At 38.9% G+C, this 21,814-nt stretch overlaps 1 long non-coding RNA gene across 2 annotated transcripts in view; it reads right to left on the bottom strand.

The window, feature by feature from the left end:
* Positions 1-292: 292 nt before the first annotated feature.
* Positions 293-21,814, bottom strand: part of LOC140075059 (uncharacterized) — a 41,235-nt gene continuing 19,713 nt past the window's right edge. For both annotated transcript variants that reach the window (XR_011849338.1, XR_011849337.1), the window contains one exon: positions 293-4,695. This is a non-coding gene — a long non-coding RNA (uncharacterized lncRNA). The remainder of the gene's footprint in view (positions 4,696-21,814) is intronic.

Here is a 21,814-nt window from a genome sequence, read left to right as displayed (position 1 = left end):
CACATAGTACAGACTGCACTGGTTCTATAAGCAGCAATCACTGGCTGATTACCAACCGCTCTATACTTATTCTGTTTTATAGCTTTAAGGTTTTTATTTTACGTTATTTTATTCATACCAAATCAGCTCATCCTGTGCAGCGCATGTTCCAGTATTCTATGTACATAACGACTAGAAAGATCTACAGACCCAGAAGTTACTGGAACCAGTTCTGGAGAACATCATGAGAACATTTCTTATCCTGCTAAAAGACTAAAACTGCAACAAAAACAATAGAGGAATGAGCACCTACCTCCTGTCAGCAAGGGATGACACTCTGCAGCAGACATCTTCTTATCTCCTCTTTTTATTTTATTTTTACTTTCTTTTCTTTCTTAGTCCATGAAACACTTGATGGTGTTGTATTTCATTGACTGAAAACTGCCTCAGATACAGGTGGAGGATATACTTTATCTCTAGGTGACAGTAAGATGATCTCTATTTTTACATTTTCCTTTCTTTTTAGTTACTCTCTTTGTGTTTCTTTTCGTTATTTTTCTCAGTCCATGAAACACTGGATGGTTTGGATGGTGGTTGTATTCCATGGACTGAAAACTGGCCCAGGTACAGTAGGAGGATAATATACTTTATTTCTAGTTGACAGTAAAATATTCTACAGAAATTACATGATTAAGGCTTCTTTCTTTTGACTTTTTTTCTGATTCTCTATTTTTACATTTTCTTTTCTTTTTATTTTCTCTCTTTGTTTTTCTTTTCGTTATTTTTCTCAGTCCATGAAACACTGGATGGTTTGGATGGTGGTTGTATTCCATGGACTGAAAACTGGCCCAGGTACAGTAGGAGAATGATATACTTTATTTTTAGTTGACAGTAAATTATTCTGCAGAAATTACATGATTAAGGCTTCTTTCTTTTGACTTTTTTTCTGATTCTCTATTTTTACATTTTCTTTTCTTTTTATTTTCTCTCTTTGTTTTTCTTTTCGTTATTTTTCTCAGACCATGAAACACTGGATGGTTTGGATGGTGGTTGTATTCCATGGACTGAAAACTGCCCCAGGTACAGTAGGAGGATAATATACTTTATTTCTAGTTGACAGTAAATTATTCTGCAGAAATTACATGATTAAGGCTTCTTTCTTTTGACTTTTTTTCTGATTCTCTATTTTTACATTTTCTTTTCTTTTTGTTTTCTCTCTTTCTTTTTCTTTTCGTTATTTTTCTCAGTCCATGAAACACTGGATGGTTTGGATGGTGGTTGTATTCCATGGACTGAAAACTGGCCCAGGTACAGTAGGAGGATGATATACTTTATTTTTAGTTGACAGTTAATTATTCTGCAGAAATTACATGATTAAGGCTTCTTTCTTTTGACTTTTTTTCTGATTCTCTATTTTTACATTTTCTTTTCTTTTTATTTTCTCTCTTTGTTTTTCTTTTCGTTATTTTTCTCAGTCCATGAAACACTGGATGGTTTGGATGGTGGTTGTATTCCATGGACTGAAAACTGCCCCAGGTACAGTAGGAGGATGATATACTTTATTTCTAGTTGACAGTAAATTATTCTGCAGAAATTACATGATTAAGGCTTCTTTCTTTTGACTTTTTTTCTGATTCTCTATTTTTACATTTTCTTTTCTTTTTGTTTTCTCTCTTTCTTTTTCTTTTCGTTATTTTTCTCAGTCCATGAAACACTGGATGGTTTGGATGGTGGTTGTATTCCATGGACTGAAAACTGGCCCAGGTACAGTAGGAGGATGATATACTTTATTTCTAGTTGACAGTTAATTATTCTGCAGAAATTACATGATTAAGGCTTCTTTCTTTTGACTTTTTTTCTGATTCTCTATTTTTACATTTTCTTTTCTTTTTCTTTTCTCTCTTTGTTTTTCTTTTCATTATTTTTCTCAGTCCATGAAACACTGGATGGTTTGGATGGTGGTTGTATTCCATGGACTGAAAACTGCCCCAGGTACAGTAGAAGGATAATATACTTTATTTCTAGTTGACAGTAAATTATTCTGCAGAAATTACATGATTAAGGCGTCTTTCTTTTGACTTTTTTTTCTGATTCTCTATTTTTACATTTTCTTTTCTTTTTGTTTTCTCTCTTTCTTTTTCTTTTCGTTATTTTTCTCAGTCCATGAAACACTGGATGGTTTGGATGGTGGTTGTATTCCATGGACTGAAAACTGCCCCAGGTACAGTAGGAGGATGATATACTTTATTTCTAGTTGACAGTAAATTATTCTGCAGAAATTACATGATTAAGGCTTCTTTCTTTTGACTTTTTTTCTCTGATTCTCTATTTTTACATTTTCTTTTCTTTTTATTTTCTCTTTTTGTTTTTCTTTTCTTTATTTTTCTCATTCCATGAAACACTGGATGGTTTGGATGGTGGTTGTATTCCATGGACTGAAAACTGCCCCAGGTACAGTAGGAGGATGATATACTTTATTTTTAGTTGACAGTAAATTATTCTGCAGAAATTATATGATTAAGGCTTGTTTGTTTTGACTTTTTTTCTGATTCTCTATTTTTACATTTTCTTTTCTTTTTCTTTTCTCTCTTTGTTTTTCTTTTCGTTATTTTTCTCAGTCCATGAAACGCTGGATGGTTTGGATGGTGGTTGTATTCCATGGACTTACAACTGCCCCAGGTACAGTAGGAGGATGATATACTTTTTTCTAGTTGACAGTAAATTATTCTGCAGAAATTACATGATTAAGGCTTCTTTCTTTTGACTTTCTTTTTCTGATTCTCTATTTTTACATTTTCTTTTCTATTTTCTCAGTCCATGAAACACTGGATGGTTTGGATGGTGGTTGTATTCCATGGACTGAAAACTGCCCCAGGTACAGTAGGAGGATGATATACTTTATTTCTAGTTGACAGTAAATTATTCTGCAGAAATTACATGATTAAGGCTTCTTTCTTTTGACTTTCTTTCTCTGATTCTCTATTTTTACATTTTCTTTTCTTTTTATTTTCTCTTTTTGTTTTTCTTTTCTTTATTTTTCTCATTCCATGAAACACTGGATGGTTTGGATGGTGGTTGTATTCCATGGACTGAAAACTGCCCCAGGTACAGTAGGAGGATGATATACTTTATTTTTAGTTGACAGTAAATTATTCTGCAGAAATTATATGATTAAGGCTTGTTTGTTTTGACTTTTTTTCTGATTCTCTATTTTTACATTTTCTTTTCTTTTTCTTTTCTCTCTTTGTTTTTCTTTTCGTTATTTTTCTCAGTCCATGAAACGCTGGATGGTTTGGATGGTGGTTGTATTCCATGGACTTACAACTGCCCCAGGTACAGTAGGAGGATGATATACTTTTTTCTAGTTGACAGTAAATTATTCTGCAGAAATTACATGATTAAGGCTTCTTTCTTTTGACTTTCTTTTTCTGATTCTCTATTTTTACATTTTCTTTTCTATTTTCTCAGTCCATGAAACACTGGATGGTTTGGATGGTGGTTGTATTCCATGGACTGAAAACTGCCCCAGGTACAGTAGGAGGATGATATACTTTATTTCTAGTTGACAGTAAATTATTCTGCAGAAATTATATGATTAAGGCTTCTTTCTTTTGACTTTCTTTTTATGAGTCTCTATTTTTACATTTTCCTTTCTTTTTATTTTCTCTTTTTGTTTTTCTTTTCTTTATTTTTCTCAGTCCATGAAACACTGGATGGTTTGGATGGTGGTTGTATTCCATGGACTGAAAACTGCCCCAGGTACAGTAGGAGGATGATATACTTTATTTCTAGTTCACAGTAAAATATTCTTCAGAAATCACATGATTAAGGCTTCTTTCTTTTGACTTTTTTTCTGATTCTCTATTTTTACATTTTCCCATTTCTCAGTCCATGAAACACTGGATGGTGGTTGTATTTCATGGTCTGAAAACTGGGCCAGGTACAGGAGGAGGAGGATGATATACTTTATTTCTAATTGACAGTAAGATACTCTAGATACTATAGTTTGTATCTAGTTGACTCCCAACAGTAAGTGTAGGAGGAAGAGGTTTTTTTCTTTTCTTTTATTTCTATTTTTTAGTTTGTCTTTTTTCTGTCATTTTATTATTTTCTTTGTTTCTTTCTTTCCTTCTGCCTTATTTTTCTTGTCTCTGTTTCCTCCTTCCTATCCTCCTTCCTTTCATTCCTCCTCGCTTTCTTTCTTCCTTTCTCCCTTCCATTCCTCCTTCCTTTCCTCCTTTTTTTTCTCCTTCCTTTCCTCCTTTCTTTTCTCCTTTCTTTCCACCTTCATTTCCTCCTTCTTTTCTTCCTTCCTTTCCTCCTTCCTTTTCTCCTTCCTTTCTTACTTCATTTCCTCCTTCCTTTCCTCCTTCCTTTCCTCCTTCCTTTTCTCCTTCCTTTTCTCCTTCCTTTCCTCCTTTCTTTTCTCCTTTCTTTTCTCCTTTCTTTTCTCCTTCCTTTCCTCCTTCCTTTCCTCCTTCCTTTTCTCCTTCCTTTTCTCCTTTTTTTTTACTTCATTTCCTCCTTTCTTTCTTCCGTCCTTTCCTCCTTCCTTTCCTCCTTCCTTTCCTCCTTCCTTTCCTCCTTTCTTTTCTCCTTTCTTTCCTCCTTCATTTCCTCCTTCTTTTCCTCCTTCCTTTCCTCCTTCCTTTCCTCCTTCCTTTTCTCCTTCCTTTCTTACTTCATTTCTACTTTACTTTCCTCCTTTGTTTCTTTCTGTTTCCCCATGTGTGAGCATGGCCAAAAAGAACAAATTACATAAATAGTAGGACTTATATCAACCTTTGCTCTGTATAATGTCTACCTCTTGTAACACATCCTTCTGTTGAGCTGTTTGATGTCATAGCTATGGCTACTCATGTTCAAATATTCTATTACATCAATAGTGTCGCCATGTAAAAATTGCAGCCTTTAATAATCACTGGCTGACTAAGACCGGGCTGTGCTCTAATACATCCTGGGTGTTACAGGATATAGTGGGAGGATGTGTTACACTACTGTATTGGCACTAGTAGTGTCCATAACTATTTGGAAGAATAAAAATGTACATTGCAAATCAGTGTTCAGTCAATCCTACAGCAAAATGAATCTATCAGTATAATTAGTACAATAAGTTCAGGGCCTTGCACTTAAATATTCCTAATTTGCACAGTATGAGCCAATTCAATATGGATAAAATAACATAAATTAAATAAACGGTGTTAACACAAAATTAATATAGAGCAGTTGCTAAACAGACAACAATTGGCTGAATATAATAATTTTGCATCACATCATAAAGGCCACATTGCACCGGATAATCTGGCGATTCACAAATTTTTGTAATTATTCCAGGGCTTGTAGCTGGATAAAGCTCTTATATATATATTCCCCATTATGTTTTATAAGACATTGGGTGAAAGTCAGATTTGTACATTGGATACAGTCAGTTATCATCTACCTATAAAGCCTGCATGACAGTAACAATGATTTCCCCTGTGGCTGTGATCACTAATAGTCACATCTAGTAGTATATAAACACTATATATGTAATGGTGAAGGTTTAGACTTGTGACTGTAGGGGCTATTCTGTCACCAAGGTCCTGTGCTCTGGTGTAAATGATGGGCGGTGGATTTGGAAGGAAGGGGCCTATTGTCTTATCACCCTGGATAAGGGGCCAATGCTTCCGGATGATTCATTCCATCTTGTTATGTTTATTCTTAAATTGTAGTAAAAGTTTTGTTTCTCTTAGAGTTTTACATTTCCCATCTGTTCTATGGAAGAAGGATGAGCTCTCCGATCACCACGTCTAAACCTTTACCATTCACAATGTGACTTTCTCTGAAGGAGCAGCTGTAACTGCACATCCTTATAGGAAGAGAGAAAATCCACTGGAAATGAACATAAAACAGATGAATTCCTTACCTGTTCCTCCCGGGGGTCGTCTGCTTTGTAGAATGTACCTGCAAAATGTAATCCATGGGGCGCACCAGGAGACGCCTCAGACATCACATTAATGACCATATTGTGATCATTGGGGAGGGTTTTAAGAAACTTTCTCACTTCACTATAAAAAGTCCATAACTGCATCCCAAATCTCTCAGGATCCATGTTATATCAATTAGTGATAACAGAATGGGGGGGTCTTTTTTATCCAAAACGTCTACGGGGGAATCTCACATTATTTTATTGATTCGCTGTCACAAAAGGGTCTTGATACTGATTTAGGGACCTTTGGTTTTCTTTAAAGAAGACCTCTCACCCTTAGAAAATGCACTAGGATCTGCTTAACAAAATCAGCAGTTTCTAGCGCTTCCCCTTTTTGAAAACCCTCCGATAAATCTAGAAGACTATGCAGCGCCGTATCCTCAAATAACCGAATCGAGCCCACAGTGGTCCGACATATTCATGAGGGGGCGGTCCGAGGCGCTACCTTTTCCCCGGACTGCTCCTCCCACGCCATAGGCTGGTGGTGACTGCCGGGCTTCATGCTGCAGTCACCACCTTCACAGACCATCTTATAAATCCGCCGGACCACTGTACGCTCAATCCGGCTTATACTCGAGTATATACGGTAATATAATATTTATATATATGTATGTAGTTTGACACAGAATGGGAAATTTAAAAAGACTACTCAGTTTTAAAATTCCCCACTGCAGCACCCATCTCTACTAAGGGTGATGCCACACATGGCGTTTTGAACCCGTTTTTGGTCCGTTTTTAAGCAGTCCGCTAAAAAAAGTATGCGTTAAAAAATGCATCCGTTCTTTAAACACGCATGCGTTTTTTGAAAACGGATCCGTTTTTGACCAGTTTTAATTAAGACAATTGGTAAAACCTGTCAAAAACGGATACGTTTAACAGACTGCTTAAAAACGGATCCAAAACGGGTTCAAAATTAAGGGTGCAGCCACACATTCAGTTTTTCAGACGCAGTTTTTCAAGCCAAAAGCAGGTGTGGATGATAATGGTTGAGGACTTAACATTGAGGGTGCGGTCACACGTCGCGTTTACCGCATGCGTTAAAAAACGCATTGGAATAGCTGGAGAGTGATTTGCCTAATTAAACACCTCTTAACACTTGTGTTTACAAAACGCATGCGTTAACCGCGATGTTAATGCATGCGTTAACAATGCATTAACAACCGCATGCGTTAACCGCGATGTTAACGCATGCGTTAACAATGCGTTAACGGTTGCGTTTTGTAAACACAGGTGTTAGCAGCTGTTTAATTAGGCAAATCACTCTCCAGCTATTCCAATGCGTTTTTTAACGCATGCGGTAAACGCGACGTGTGACCGCACCCTCAGGGTGCAGTCACACACCGCGTTTAAAAACACATTGCAACAGCTGAAGAGAGATTTGCCTACTTAAACAGCTGTTAATGCATGTGTTAACATCGCGTTAATGCATGTGTTTGTTAACACAATGTTAACACATGCATTAACACAAGTGTTAACATTGGAGTTTTGTAAACGCACGTGTTAACAGCTGTTTAATCAGGCAAATCTCTTGTTAAATGCGGCGTGTGATTGCACCCTTAAAGGTCGGGCTGTGGCGCACCCCAGTGAGCATTGATTCAGCTTCTAAATTGAAGCAATGCAGTGTGTGTGACCACATCCTTAGGGCGCTGTCACTAAGTACGTTCTTTGACACGCGTTTTTGTTTGTGTACCATGCGTTTGGTTTGGTTTAACCCTGTTTTATATTCATTTCTAGGCAGCTGTGAAACAGATTGAAACCAGCCAAACGCATGGTAAACATACAAAAACACATGCGTTTTCAGTCCGTCAAAAAACGGTCCAAAATATTTTATCTGTGTGTATGGGTGCAGCGCACTTTATATATATGTGGATAATTATAGGTAAATGTGTAAGGTGGCCACTGACTGTATATAGATCTATGAGTAAGGGTACATTCACACTAACGTGTGCTCGCCCAGCCGTAGTGCGCTGCTCACCCCTCCCCTCTCCATAGGAAGCAGCGCCGCACGGCCAATCTTACAGCCAGTGATAGAGCTTCTTCTATCATATCTGCAGTGACGGCAGAGTACAGTGACCATATGTTGTACTCCCCGTACCGCGCCATAAGCGTCTATGCCGATGTATATCATACGTCCTTACAATGTCTGAATGTGGCCTCTTACTGTTTATAGGTATTTAAAGGAAACCTACCACCACAGATATACCTATTAAAGTATGTAAGGAGAGCCCTTTTAAGCACTTTTTCCCTTTATCTTTTTTAATCTTTAATTGTGGTAATATGCTAATATACCAAAGAGGCTACTGGGACGTGGAGTAGCTGGAGCTGAGGCTACATGGTGCGCTACTCCAGGCCCCAGTAGCCACCTTGATCCTCCTACCCGGATGTCTTCAGGGCACAGCTACGAGAAGCAGCACTCCCTCATCCACGAAACCGGCTTACTGCGCATGTGCAAATTGGCAAATTAGCATATTACCACAATTAAAGATTAAAAAAGATAAAGGGGATTAAAGGATTAGCCCTTAAAAGGGCTCTCCTTACATACATTAGAGTGACCTACCACCGGATCTACCTAATAGGTAGATCCATGGTGGTAGGTCTCCTTTAAGGGGGCTCTGACTGTCTACGTGTATATACACTGTCTTTATATACATAAGTACAATGGGGCCACTGATTATATATAGGTGATTGTATATAGGTATATATGTATTGGGGCCACTGAGTGTATATAGGTATATATGTATTTGGGCCACTGATTGTATATAGGTATATATGTATTGGGGCCACTGAGTGTATATAGGTATATATGTATTGGGGCCACTGATTGTATATAGGTATATATGTATTGGGGCCACTGATTGTATATAGCTCTATATATATATATATATATATATATATACACCTGTATATATGTATTTAGGATATATATATATATATATATATATATATATATATATATATATACAGGGTTATATACAGGGCACATACCATATACAGTCTTGCGGAGAGTCCCAAATCTGTCCCTCAGTTTATATGTTCACAAAATTGAAATATAAAACCGTCTGTAACTTTACGCTTACGATCTTCGCTCTTCTATGAACCAGCGCTCTCCCCGTGTGGTAAAGCAGGAAGACTTCATCCAGGAATAGGCTCACATTCACACCTCCGGATACTGGCGCTTTTCTTCCCTCCAGCGATCACACGGACATGTATCAGTGTCCTCACTATAGGAGATAATACACAGATAGCGCAGCCTGTACGGGGGAAAGCTTCTTTACTAGTCGTATAATCACATCTGGTACAAAGAGCAGAACTTTTATATCCCCCTCAATGTGACAGCCAGTCATCCACGCCCGGCCCTGGGTTACCCCAATATGGCTTCTCCCGGGGGCTGCGCTATTATCAGAATAACATTACATTGGGGAAAACATTATTTATAATAAGTCATTGGGATTGTCCTTCATACACTGCACTATGTACATATGGAGGCAGTGGGTTTAATATTTGTAATTTTTGTGGGTGGGTTGTTTATGAATAATTAATTTAGGGGGGGTTGTAAATATATTAATGACATTGGGGGATCATAATTTGGGACAAAAAGTCAGGAAATCGGCAAAGATAAAATAATGTAAAACCAAATAGGGAGATTTTTTTTTAAAAAAGAGTTTTAGCCGCACTTTTCTATTCCAAAATCTATGAGCCCCTCTGGAGGGGTAAATGTAGAGCGGATAGTCTCACCCTGCATCAGCCTCCTCCTCCAGCATTAGACATCACTACAACTAAGGCGTTTTATTACCTTACACTGACTTGTAGATAATGTTAGTAAACCTGCCCATCACCTACAACCTAGAGAGATATTTCTGCCTGATAATTGTAATAAATGCCCAGATAATCACAGCACAAACACATAGTATACATGCGGTTTCCCCCAGCGATGTGTGAACAAGGCCAAAAAGAGCAGATCCCATGCGCAGCAGGACTTCCATGGAGCCGTCTCCTCCCAGATGTCTCCTCTAGTAACACATTCTGCTTCTGTTCAGCCGTTGTGATGTCACAGCTCCGGCTCCACGTGTCCCAATATTCCATCACGTGACTTATGTAGCCCTGGTAGAAGTGCAGCCCACAATCATTATTACTATTATTTTATCACAAGTTTTACATTAAAATGAAACATCTAATTTTGTAATTTCTTCTGTCACTCATACAACCGCTGTCTAAGATTCATTTCCCTGATAACTTGATGTTTAATCAATAAATAAATAATTACACTTTTATGCTGATAATTTGGTTACATCTTGGTGTCAGGTGGATGAATAAATCTCACTACTAGATGGTGATTTGGGGCTTTCTACATTTATATGGGAAATGCAATAATACAACAGTTTGCAGTAAGATTTTAAAGTTCTTCTAGAGCAGGGGATTCATTTCCAATTTGGATTGGTTTTAGTGGTCCGGACTGATATACATAACTCTACCCAATAACTACCCTGTTTCCCTGAAAATAAGACCTAGTGCAATTTTTTTCACCCTTATTAATATAAGACCTCCCCTGAAAATAAGACTTAGCGGCAGCCAATACTACGGCTCAGCACACGCCATACATTAGCATTAGTAGATCATTTAGATACTGCAAGCAGAATGGCGGCTTCACGGACGAGGGTGTGCAGCTCCTCATAGCTCCGTGCTGAAGATATCCGGGTAGGAGGATCAAAGACGCCACTGGGGCGTGGAGTAGCAGCGCAGTGTAGTCTCAGCTCCGGCTACTCCACGCCCCAGTAGCCTCTTTGGCAAATTAGCATATTACAACAATTAAAGATTAAAAAAGATAAAGGGGACTAAAGGATTATCCCTTAAAAGGGCTCTCCTCACATACATTAGAGGCACCTACCACCGGATCTACCTCAATAGGTAGATCCATGATGGTAGGTTTCCTTTAAGGAGGCTCTGACTGTCTACATGTATATACACTGTCTTTATATACATAAGTACAATGGGGACACTGAGTGTATATAGGTATATATGTAATGGGGTCACTAATTGTATATAGCTATATATATTTATACCTGTATATATGTATTTAGGATATATATACAGGGTACCTGATACTGTTGCTGTATTGTGTTGGTACATACCTATATACAGTCTTGCGGAGAGTCCCAAACCGGTCCCTCTGCTCATATGTTCACAAAATTGAAATATGAAAATGTCTGTAACTTTATGCTTACGATCTTCGCTCTTCTATGAACCAGCGCTCTCCTCGTGTGGTAAAGCAGGAAGACTTCATCCAGGAATAGGCTCACATTCAGACCTCCGGATACTGGCGCTTTTCTTCCCTCCACCATCCACACGGACAAGTATCAATGTCCTCACTATAGGAGATAATACACACATAGCGTAGCCTGTGTATCATCCACGCCCGGCTTTGGGTTACCCCAATATGGCTTCTCCCGGGGGCTGTGCTATTATCAGAATAACATTACATTGGGGAAAACATTATTTATAATAAGTCATTGGGATCGTCCTTCATACACTGCACTATGTACATATGGAGGCAATGGGTTTAATATTTGTAATTTTTGTGGGCGGGAGTTGTTTTGCTAAGATTGAATAATTAATTTAGGGGGGATTGTAAATATATTAATGACATTGGGGGATCATAACTTGGGACAAAAAGTCAGGAAATCAGATAAGATAAAATAATGTTAAACAGCATTACTCCAACATTCTACTCCAAAATATCTGAGCCCCTCTGGAGGGGTAAATGTAGAGCGGATCGTCTTACCCTGCATCAGCCTCCTCCTCCAGCATTAGACATTACTACAACTAAGGCATTTTATTACCTTACACTGACTTGTAGATAATGTTAGTAAACCTGCCCATCACCTACAACCTAGAGAGATATTTCTGCCTGATAATTGTATAAATGCCCAGATAATCACAGCACAAACACATAGTATACATGCGGTTTCCCCCAGCGATGTGTGAACAGGGCCAAAAAGAGCAGATCCCATGCGCAGCAGGACTTCCATGGAGCCGTCTCCTCCCAGATGTCTCCTCTAGTAACACATTCTGCTTCTATTCAGCTGTTGTGATGTCACAGCTCCGGCTCCACGTGTCCCAATATTCCATCACGTGACTTATGTAGCCCTGGTAGAAGTGCAGCCCATAATCATTATTACTATTATTTTATCACAAGTTTTACATTAAAATGAAGCATCTATACAAGTAATCTTAAATCTCTTATTTGCTGTAGAATATAAACTGTAGAAAAGAAACAATAAAAAAAGGATATACCGTATATTCCGGCGTATAAGACGACTTTTGAAGACAGAAAAATCTTCTGTCTTGTCTGGGGTCGTCTTATACGCTGGTAATCGCGACCGCCCGCCGTGTATTCACGGCGGCGGTCGGTTCGCGCTGCATGGAGAGGGCTCACGGGCTGAGTCCTCTCCATAGCCGGTAACTCTTTGCTGCATATTGCAGCAAAGGCTTACCCGTAACACCCGCGATCGGTGCTAGCACCGATAGCGGGTGTTTTCACAGCGATGGCTGCCGTCAGCCTCAAAAAGATAGCGCCGCATGGGCGAATACTCACCCTCCGGTGGCCCCGATGTCTGCGCGGCTCGTCTTCAGTCTTCCGCGCCGTCTTCTTTCTTCTGCCTAGTATGACGTCAGCAGCGGCGCGTCATACTAGGCGCCTGCCGGGGAAGATCAATGGCGGCGCCCAGCAGAAGAAAGAAGACGGAGCGGAACACTGAAGACGAGCCGCGCGGACATCGGGGGAGCAGCGCAGCACATCGGGGCCACCGGAGGGTGAGTATATAAGTTTATTTTTTTTTTAATGCTGGGCTGGGCTGTGCTGTATACTACTGGGGACAGTGCTGTATACTACTGGGGGCAGTGCTGTATACTACTGGGGGCAGGCTGTATACTACTGGGGGCAGTGCTGTATACTACTGGGGGCTGTGCTGTATACTACTGGGGGCTGTGCTGTATACTACTGGGGGCTGTTCTGTATACTACTGGGGGCTGTGCTGTAATGGTAATGTTGTTGTTGCATGCCTTATGTTTATGAGCGACAGTTTTCCTGCTATATACCTGCATGTCATAAGAATTTAAATTAAAAAAAGGACCATGTTAAATTCAAATCTGTTTTTTTTTTAATTTTTACCGATGTTTTGTATGCGTTGGAAAAGGGGTAGTCTTATACGGCGAATATATCTTAAACTCTATATTTTAAACAGGAAAGTAGGGGGGTCGTCTTATACACCAGGTCGTCTTATACGCCGGAATATACGGTATATATTGAAGCCAATTGGAGGCATTTATCAAGCCTTGTATGCAATTTTTCTGGCGTACAAGGCAAGTCCGAAATCCCGTATATACTACACCCTCATAGCTCAAACATTCCTACCCCTGCTCAGTGCATTTACTATAGCCCTATACAAAACAATACAATGTAGTATCCCCCATACCACTTTGGTTGACAGGGTCCTTGAATTCATATTACATACCAACCGTCATCTAATGGTCACCAATAGAACCGAATTATCAGGGATAAACAGGAATTACAGGGAGAGAGTGTATTTATTATAGGTCAATATATGAATGGTCCAAATCAAAAGACCCGGGGACACTGTCTCCGTTTGGAGAAAACAAGGTTTAATCACCAGAGGTCAATCTGTGGAATAGCCTGCCTCAGGCGCTGGTCACAGCAGGGACAGCAGAGAGCTTCAAGAAGGGTCTTGATGCCTTTTTACACATAAATAACATTGATGGTTATGTTATATAGAATTGTGTGGTATAGCCCCGATACCCCCTGATGATGTTACAAATTTGTGAAACATGTTGAAGGGCTGTCTCTTTGTGTGAAATCTTTAATTGCACCAGTGTGTTGCTAAGTAGGAATAGTAACTGAATATAAAATAGACAAGTAGACAGTGTGTAACTTATCAGGATGTATTGTCCCCTTCATTAGGGGTATATAATTATTGCGCTTTATATAACAACTCTTAGGAGTAATAGCTAGAGTTTTGCCTGGCATTCGCCCCTCCCCATTGACCTATAATAAACACACTCTCTTCCTGTAATGCTGATAAATATTAAGGAAAACATAGTTTACTACAATACTATCGCTGCTGCATAACTTTAACCATATCTCGGGTATATATTCCCACTTTGAATAGTGTTGTATTAAAGACTTATAACAAAGGTTATATTTTAATTTTGACTAATGGGTTGTATTAGTCATCATTAGGTGACTATAGGTATGTACTATACCCCTCGTACAGGTTATGGCAGAATCCTATGCCAGGCAGAACCTGATGTCAAATGTATCCAGATATACTAATAGAATAGTCTATCTTAGTATATAGTATACGGTGCGTCATGTGACAATGGGGGGAGTGTCAAGACTGGCGCATGATGTAGTTCATGATGCATGACCTACAGTATAAGAGAACATTTCTAACATGGCAGTTTAGATACAGAAGTTCATCTAGACGTACTTTATGTTGTATAGATATGTGATATTGTTTAGGTAAAAGTTATATACAGGCAGTTCCTGAGTTATGGACATGATAAGGTTTGTTCTTAAGTTGAATTTGTATGTAAGTCAAAACTGTATATTTTATAATTGAAGATCCAGACAAAAAAATTCTTTGCCCCAGTGACAAGCGGAGACCAAGGAGTATCAATAAAACTTCATAACAAGCACCTTACAGCTGAACATTACAGCCAGGGAGTAAAGTAAAGCATCTAGAGAGATTCACCAGAGGTCACAGTGGGCAGAGGGGTCCATCTTTAACTAGGGGTCGTCTGTAAGTCGGGTGTCCTTTGGATAGGGGATTGCCTGTACAGTCAAATGATTTTACAGTCCAGTTACATCCAGTGAATGGAGTAAAATCTCCTTTATGGCTCAGAAGTCTCATCCATACAGACATCTACTGAGAAAAATAGTCTAACTTTTTCAGTTTCATTTTCCTCCACAACCTCCCTTAATTGATGACATACTGTAATTACTAGAGATGAGCGAGCACTAAAATGTCGAACTTTTCCCGATGCTCGAGTGCTCGTATCGAATAACGAACCCCATTGAAGTCAATGGGAGACCCAAGAATTTTTCACATTGAAAGAACACTGAAGAACACATTGCAGATGTTTGCAGATGTTTTCACTGAAAGAAAACATTGAAAGAACACAGTGAAGAACACACTGCAGATGTTTCCGTACATCTGCTAACATATCCGAAGTTACGCACGCCGAACGGTGTTCTTCACAATAGTATATGAAGAACAATATGTGTGAAGAATACATTGCAGATGTTTCCATACATCTGCAATGTGTTCTTCACACATAATGTTCTTCACATACTATTGTGAAGAACACCGTTCGGCGCGCATGTCTTCCGATAAGTTAGCACTGTTGGTCCTGCTCCAGCCCGCTGCGCTCCAGCCTCCACTTCAGCCCCTGCTCCTCTCCTCCAGGCCCGCTCCGTGATGCCTGCTCCAGCCCCCGCTCTGCTCCTCCATGCCCGCTCCTTGATGCCCACTCCTCCATGCCCGCTCCAGCTGCCGCTCCGCTCCACTTCAGCCTCCCCTCCTGCATGCCTGATCCAGCATTGGTGCTCATGTCTTCGGATAAGTTAGCAGATGTTCGGAACATCTGCAATGTGTTCTTCTCTTAAATGATCCTGTGTTCACTGTGTTTTCTTAATTAAATGCTCAATCTCGAGCAGGGGAAATACTCATCCGAGCAACGAGCCGTTCCGAGTACTCTTAAACTCGAACGAGCATCAAGCTCGGACGAGTATACTCGCTCATCTCTAGCAATTACCTACTGCTACCTTTTTTAAAAGATTAATGATCTTCTGGCAGGCAAGGCTTCGCTAAGCCCTCTGCTGCACGAAATAAAAAGACAAATGGCAACCTCCACCTGTGCTGTATATATAGGTATATACACACACAGATCTGGTTATATACATATAGCTGACATTTAACATTCTACATACCACTCATTTCAATAGTACACATTGAGGTAAGGGTTTTACACATGCAATACAAAGATGCACACCAAAACAGTTGAATTATGTAAAGTTGAATGGGATGGAACATAAAACTTGGACCATTTTAGTATTACTTGTCGGGACTTTTAACTAGTCATGTGACCTGAATTAGCAGGACTTGGCTCTAATTTACTGCACACTGCCACCCTTAGACCAAAGGCTCAACTAGCCTCAGTGTGGAGGTGTACCTGCTGAAAGGTAAGGAGGACTTAGTAGGTAAATATCAGATTGATGGGTTCCTTTACCTGACACTCTTGCACATCAATTGTTCTTCTTTGCCTCCAATGCCAGGACTAACACATAGAATGGATCTTATGGTAGGGGCCAGACAAGGCATGTGTACATCCTTGCTTACGTTTACTCTTAGCTGGGTATTATTGGTCAAGATTAGAAGTCATCACGTTTATTTTTCACAGCAACAAAGCGATATATATATTTCCTGGTTTTTCATTTCCATTTTTCACTCCCCACCTTCAAAAATCTATAACTTTTTTTTTTTTAAACGTAAAGAGCTGTGTGATGGTTTGTTTTCTGCGCAACAGATTGCACTTCATAGTGATGGTATTGAATATTCCATGCCATGTACTGGGAAGCGGGAAAAAATTCCAAATGCAGTGAAAATGGTGAAAAAACGCATTTGCGCCATTTTCTTGTGGGCTTGGATATTACGCCTTTCACTGTGCACCCCAAATGAAATGTCTACTTTATTTTTTGGGTCGGTACAATCACATGGATACCAAATTTGTATAGGTTTTATAATGTTTTCATACATTTACAAAATTTAAAACCTCCTGTACAAATTTTTTTTTTATTTTGCCATCTTCTGGCGCTAATAACTTTTTTATACTTTGGTGTACGGAGCTGTGGGTGGTGTCATTTTTTGCGACATTTGATAATATTTTCAATGATATCATTTTTAGGACTGTGCGACCTTTTGATCGCTTTTTATAATTTTTTTTTATATTTTTCAAAATGGCAAAAAAGTGCTTTGGGAGCTATTTTCCGTTACGGGTTTAAATGCACTGAAAATCCGTTATGATATTTTGATAGATCAGGCATTTTCGGACGCGGCGATACCTAATGTGTTTATGATTTTTACTGTTTATTTATATTTATGTCAATTTTAGGGAAAGGAGGGTGATTTGAATTTTTAGGTTTTTTTATTATAATTTTTTTTTAAACTTTTTTTTATTTTTATTTTTACTATTTTTCAGACTCCCTAGAGTACTTTAACACTAGGTTGTCTGATCGATCCTATCATATACTGCCATACTACAGTATGGCAGTATATGGGGATTTTCCTCCTCATTCATTACAATGTGCTATCAGCACATTGTAATGAAGGGGTTAAAACGAAAGACCCTGGGCTACCATAGAGACCCATGAGCCGCCATCTTTTTGAGGCTGCCGGCAGCGATTGCTGTAATAACACCCGCTATCGGTGCTGGCAGCGATTGCGGGTGTTACCGGTAAGTCTTTACAGTATCCACTGTATCTTACAGATAGATACTCAGTGTAAGTAACCTGGAAAACCCCTTTAACTCCTCCTCCCCTTGTGCCCTGCATAGAATCATGGGATAGACATGTTCTTTTTTCTCTTTTTCTTGATTACAGTTTAGGTTGAATTTACAGAAGGTTAAAATAATAGCTAAATTAAGAAATGTAGTTGAAGAGAAGCAGCAGCACTCTCATAGTGAATCAAAGCTGGGTGATCTTTATTTCAAGGGTGTGACGTTTCGGTGTGCCCACCTTTTTCAAGCATTGATTTCCTTGGATTTCCTGTCTTTAAATTAAGAAATAAATACACATTATCTTGCTTTTTGGAAGATTGAATCTTTCATCTAATCTTCAAACATAGAATTGATGTGGCAGTGCAGCTTTTAATATATGCTGTCTTATATTTTATATAATTTTAATGTTTAAAATGTTCCGATAAACTAATCTCACATACAGCGGAAAAGGGAAATGATGACTTCTATTCAAAGCGAAGACACCTTGCAGAACTTGCAGCAAAGGGAAGCCTGCCTTTACATCCGGTCCGTGTGGAACAAGAAAGATCCTACAGCCCTGAAGGTGGTACTCTTAGTGGCACAATGAGTGGCACTTTAGGTGACACTCTCGGAGGCTCAATTGGAGGTACACTTGGTGGGTCATTAGGAGGCACCCTTGTTGGCACGATGGGTGGCACACTTGGTGGGTCACTGGGTGGAACCATTGGTGGTGGTACACTGGGTGGCACACTTAGTGGTGGTACGTTAGATGGCACACTGAAATTAAATGGACACATATCTAAAGTCACCAAAATACATAATCATCCACTGGCCTCATCATACAACCCTGACTACAAAACCTGGGAGCACACTGAGCATTCCCTGCGGAGGCAGGCCTATGCAACAAAGAAACATTGCCCGGTGGAGTCAGTAAATGAACAAATGCCATCGGAAAATCGGCACCATGTTCCTCCACAGCCATACTTTGTAACAAACAGCAAAACAGAAGTAACTGTCTGAAAAATAAAAAATTTACCCTACTGGAATCAAACACCATTGAGGGTATAGAAATGGAGGTCCTTGTATGCTGAAGATCGTGAAGAGCAGATTGGGTTTTTTCGTGTGCAGCAATACAGTAGAGGAAAGCAATTAGGGACTGCATTTTTTACTTCACAATGAAGGATAAGAAAAAAAAACCTTTTGCCTATGCTTTTCTAAAGGAAAAAAAACAAAAGATTTCAATTTTATGTTATGGAGTAGCACAACAGAGTCTTCATCTCTGCAAAAATTAACACGGTTGTTCTTAATTGCTGAAGAGGATGTGCTGAAGTGGAAGTTACCAAGGGGGTGGGGCAATATTTTTGTAAAAAAAACAAACAAAAAAAACAAAAAGCCTAAAAAAAGGGAAAATGTTAAAAGAGTGATTACTTTCATTATCATCTCTTTGCACATCTGTGAAAATCCATCCGAACCAAGGCCTTTCCATCTATAAGAAGCAAAAAAAAAAAAACAAATGGTCAAGAACCTCAATAAGACTGTTACATAAAAATGGGAATGGAGCCTTTCTTATTGATGGAAAGTTCGGGTAGGTTTAAAAATGGACAATTTTACATGTTAAGGTGAGAAAAACTTTCAGCAAAAAAAAAAAAAAGACAATAAAAGTTTCTCCATTTGAGAAGAGATTTCGGAAGAGGAAAAAAAAATCAATATGTTCTTCCTTTCCTTGCGTTCCACATGTAAGCAGTTGGGGGAAAGTTTTCTGCACTGTCTGTTCTAACTTCTAATTCTTCTAATTTTACATGTTAAGGTGAGAAAAACTTTCAGCAAAAAAAAAAAAAGACAATAAAAGTTTCTCCATTTGAGAAGAGATTTCGGAAGAGGAAAAAAAAATCAATATGTTCTTCCTTTCCTTGCGTTCCACATGTAAGCAGTTGGGGGAAAGTTTTCTGCACTGTCTGTTCTAACTTCTTTATCAGTCTCTGTTTGCCTATTTTCACTTGCTTATGACTGGAAAAAACATACAAAGTGGGCGGTGCCTTTAATGTATTTCTATTGTTGCAATGAAAAGTCTCGTTTGTTCCTTTTATCTTTTGGCTGAACTCCTTACATTTTACTAGTCTTTTCTTTGTAACATAGTTTAAAATGTGTTCTTCTTTAGTTATGTTGTGCATAAATATAATTGCAGTGTTTTAGGTTCATGTTTTATTCATTTTTTTTTTTTACTTTACCTTTTTGTCCTTATTACAGTTTTTTTTTCATTTTGGATCAGCAAAAAAATTGATAAAAAAGGAAAAAATATCAAATATAGTTTACCTCTTTGGGTCATTATGTGAATGTTTTGCTTCAAAATGCATGGGGCTGCCACATCTGATATATTCAGTGTACACACATCCCTTGGATATAAAATCATATAATAACAAATCAAGAGTATAAATCACAGTCATACAGTGTATTATATTCCCTGCATATGCCAGTATAGTAAAAATGGAAATATAGCTATACAATATATATAATATAGCTATATAATAAACATTTGTGTTGTGCTGTCAAATAATGCAAATGTGTTAACCCATTAGATGAACTTGTTCTTGTACAGGCAGTCCCCGGGTTACGTACAAGATAGGGTCCGGAAGTTTGTTCTTAAGTTGAATTTGTATGTAAGTCGAAACTGTATATTTTATAATTGTAGATCCAGAGTGACAATTGTAGCTTCAAATTTTTTTGCTGTAATGGGACCAAGGATTATCAATAAAGCTTCATTACAGACCCCTTACAGCTGATTATTGCAGTCTGGGACTATAGTAAAGCATTCAGAAAGCTTCACCAGAGGTCAGAGGGGTCTGTCTGTAACTATGGGTTGTCTGGTGTCCTTAAGTAGGGGAGCACCTGTATTGTCTTTTTTTAGACATTTGTGCACTTAATGTGCCTTAAATTATGTAAACATTAGAGTTGTTCGTATACTTCTTCCCACCAACCATATGGAGAGATGTTAGAAGGTGTTATTTAAAAAAAAAAAAATATATATATATATATATATATAGAGGATAGACCTGTCTACTGTTGTCATTCGGCTACATTACTAATGAAGGAAATAAACAATTTGACACTTTTGGTTCCCTTTTGATGAAGCAACTGTGTGAACAAATCATTTCCAAATCATATATTTCCACTCATTGACTTGTGCGACATGTTCTCTATAACAGCAGTAGGGAATGGGGTATAAAATGTTCTACTATTTCCTCTTTTATGTGAAATGTCATGTTTATCTATAAAAAAAGTAACCTCCAAAATCATATGCAAATGAACACATGCTTATTTTGCCTGAGATGAGTCACTTTTAGAGGCTGAAGGGGGAGCATCTCTTCATATGCCTCTATCTTCGGATCTGTAACACCTTGAATAATGCTTTTGGTGTAATATTAAAGATACGGATCTCTAATACATGACCTATTAATGTATATGCTCTTTTTGAAAGGACATCTTCTTCCTGGCCCTCAGATGCCCTAGAGCTCTGGATATCTTAGTATTAGTATAAAACATTTTCTATGCAAAGGTAGACTAAGCTTTCCCTTCATGTGGCCATACTTTGCATTTCAGCAGCTAGCAGCTAGTGGTAATGGGGACATCATTCCATACAGATATGTAAAGTTCTATTTGAATTTGACAATCCATTTGCAGTAAGCTCCCTCCAGTGGGGGCTGTAGGCCAGCCTATAGACATAACAATAACCTAAAATAGTGGTTCAACCCTCAGATTTAAAAAATGACCAAACATAATTTTATTATAATCCGATGTTCGAGCCAACAATGGACACCAGCCCATGCACGGCTGACACACTTCCAGGCAGGTCTCACAAGATCTCTCACGGGTTCACCTGATTTGGGCATGCGCACAGTGGTTTATCATACGCCAGCATCTGGAATGACCAATTGGTCTCCTGGTTTTTAGGAGTCGTGGCCTCCCTGGATGTGCCACCACATGAATTTATTTAAACTAGACCACAGTATGCCTCGGTATGACCCACTGGTCACACAGGGCAGAGGCGCTCCAAACCCGAGCACCCCTAACAGGACCACTGTGTGTAATGATGCTTTAGTTTGGAAGCGTTGGCACCGCTGCACTTTTAGTACCATTGCCAGCATTAGCAAGGTGAGATGAGTACATTTCCTAATGCACACTGGCACATTACCAGATTACTGGCATGGCCTATTCACTTTACACGACCTAATTCTACTCTATGGTTTTTTTTGTCATGTTTGGTGGCCCTGACATTTATTTTGTGTCCCCTGATGAGCCTAAATTAAGGTGAAACGTGGC

Source organism: Engystomops pustulosus, chromosome 8, assembly GCF_040894005.1.
Source record: "Engystomops pustulosus chromosome 8, aEngPut4.maternal, whole genome shotgun sequence".
Taxonomy (NCBI): Eukaryota; Metazoa; Chordata; class Amphibia; order Anura; family Leptodactylidae; genus Engystomops; species Engystomops pustulosus.
The sequence above is the reverse complement of the archived record's forward strand: the minus strand, read 5'-3'. Positions and strand labels throughout refer to the sequence as shown.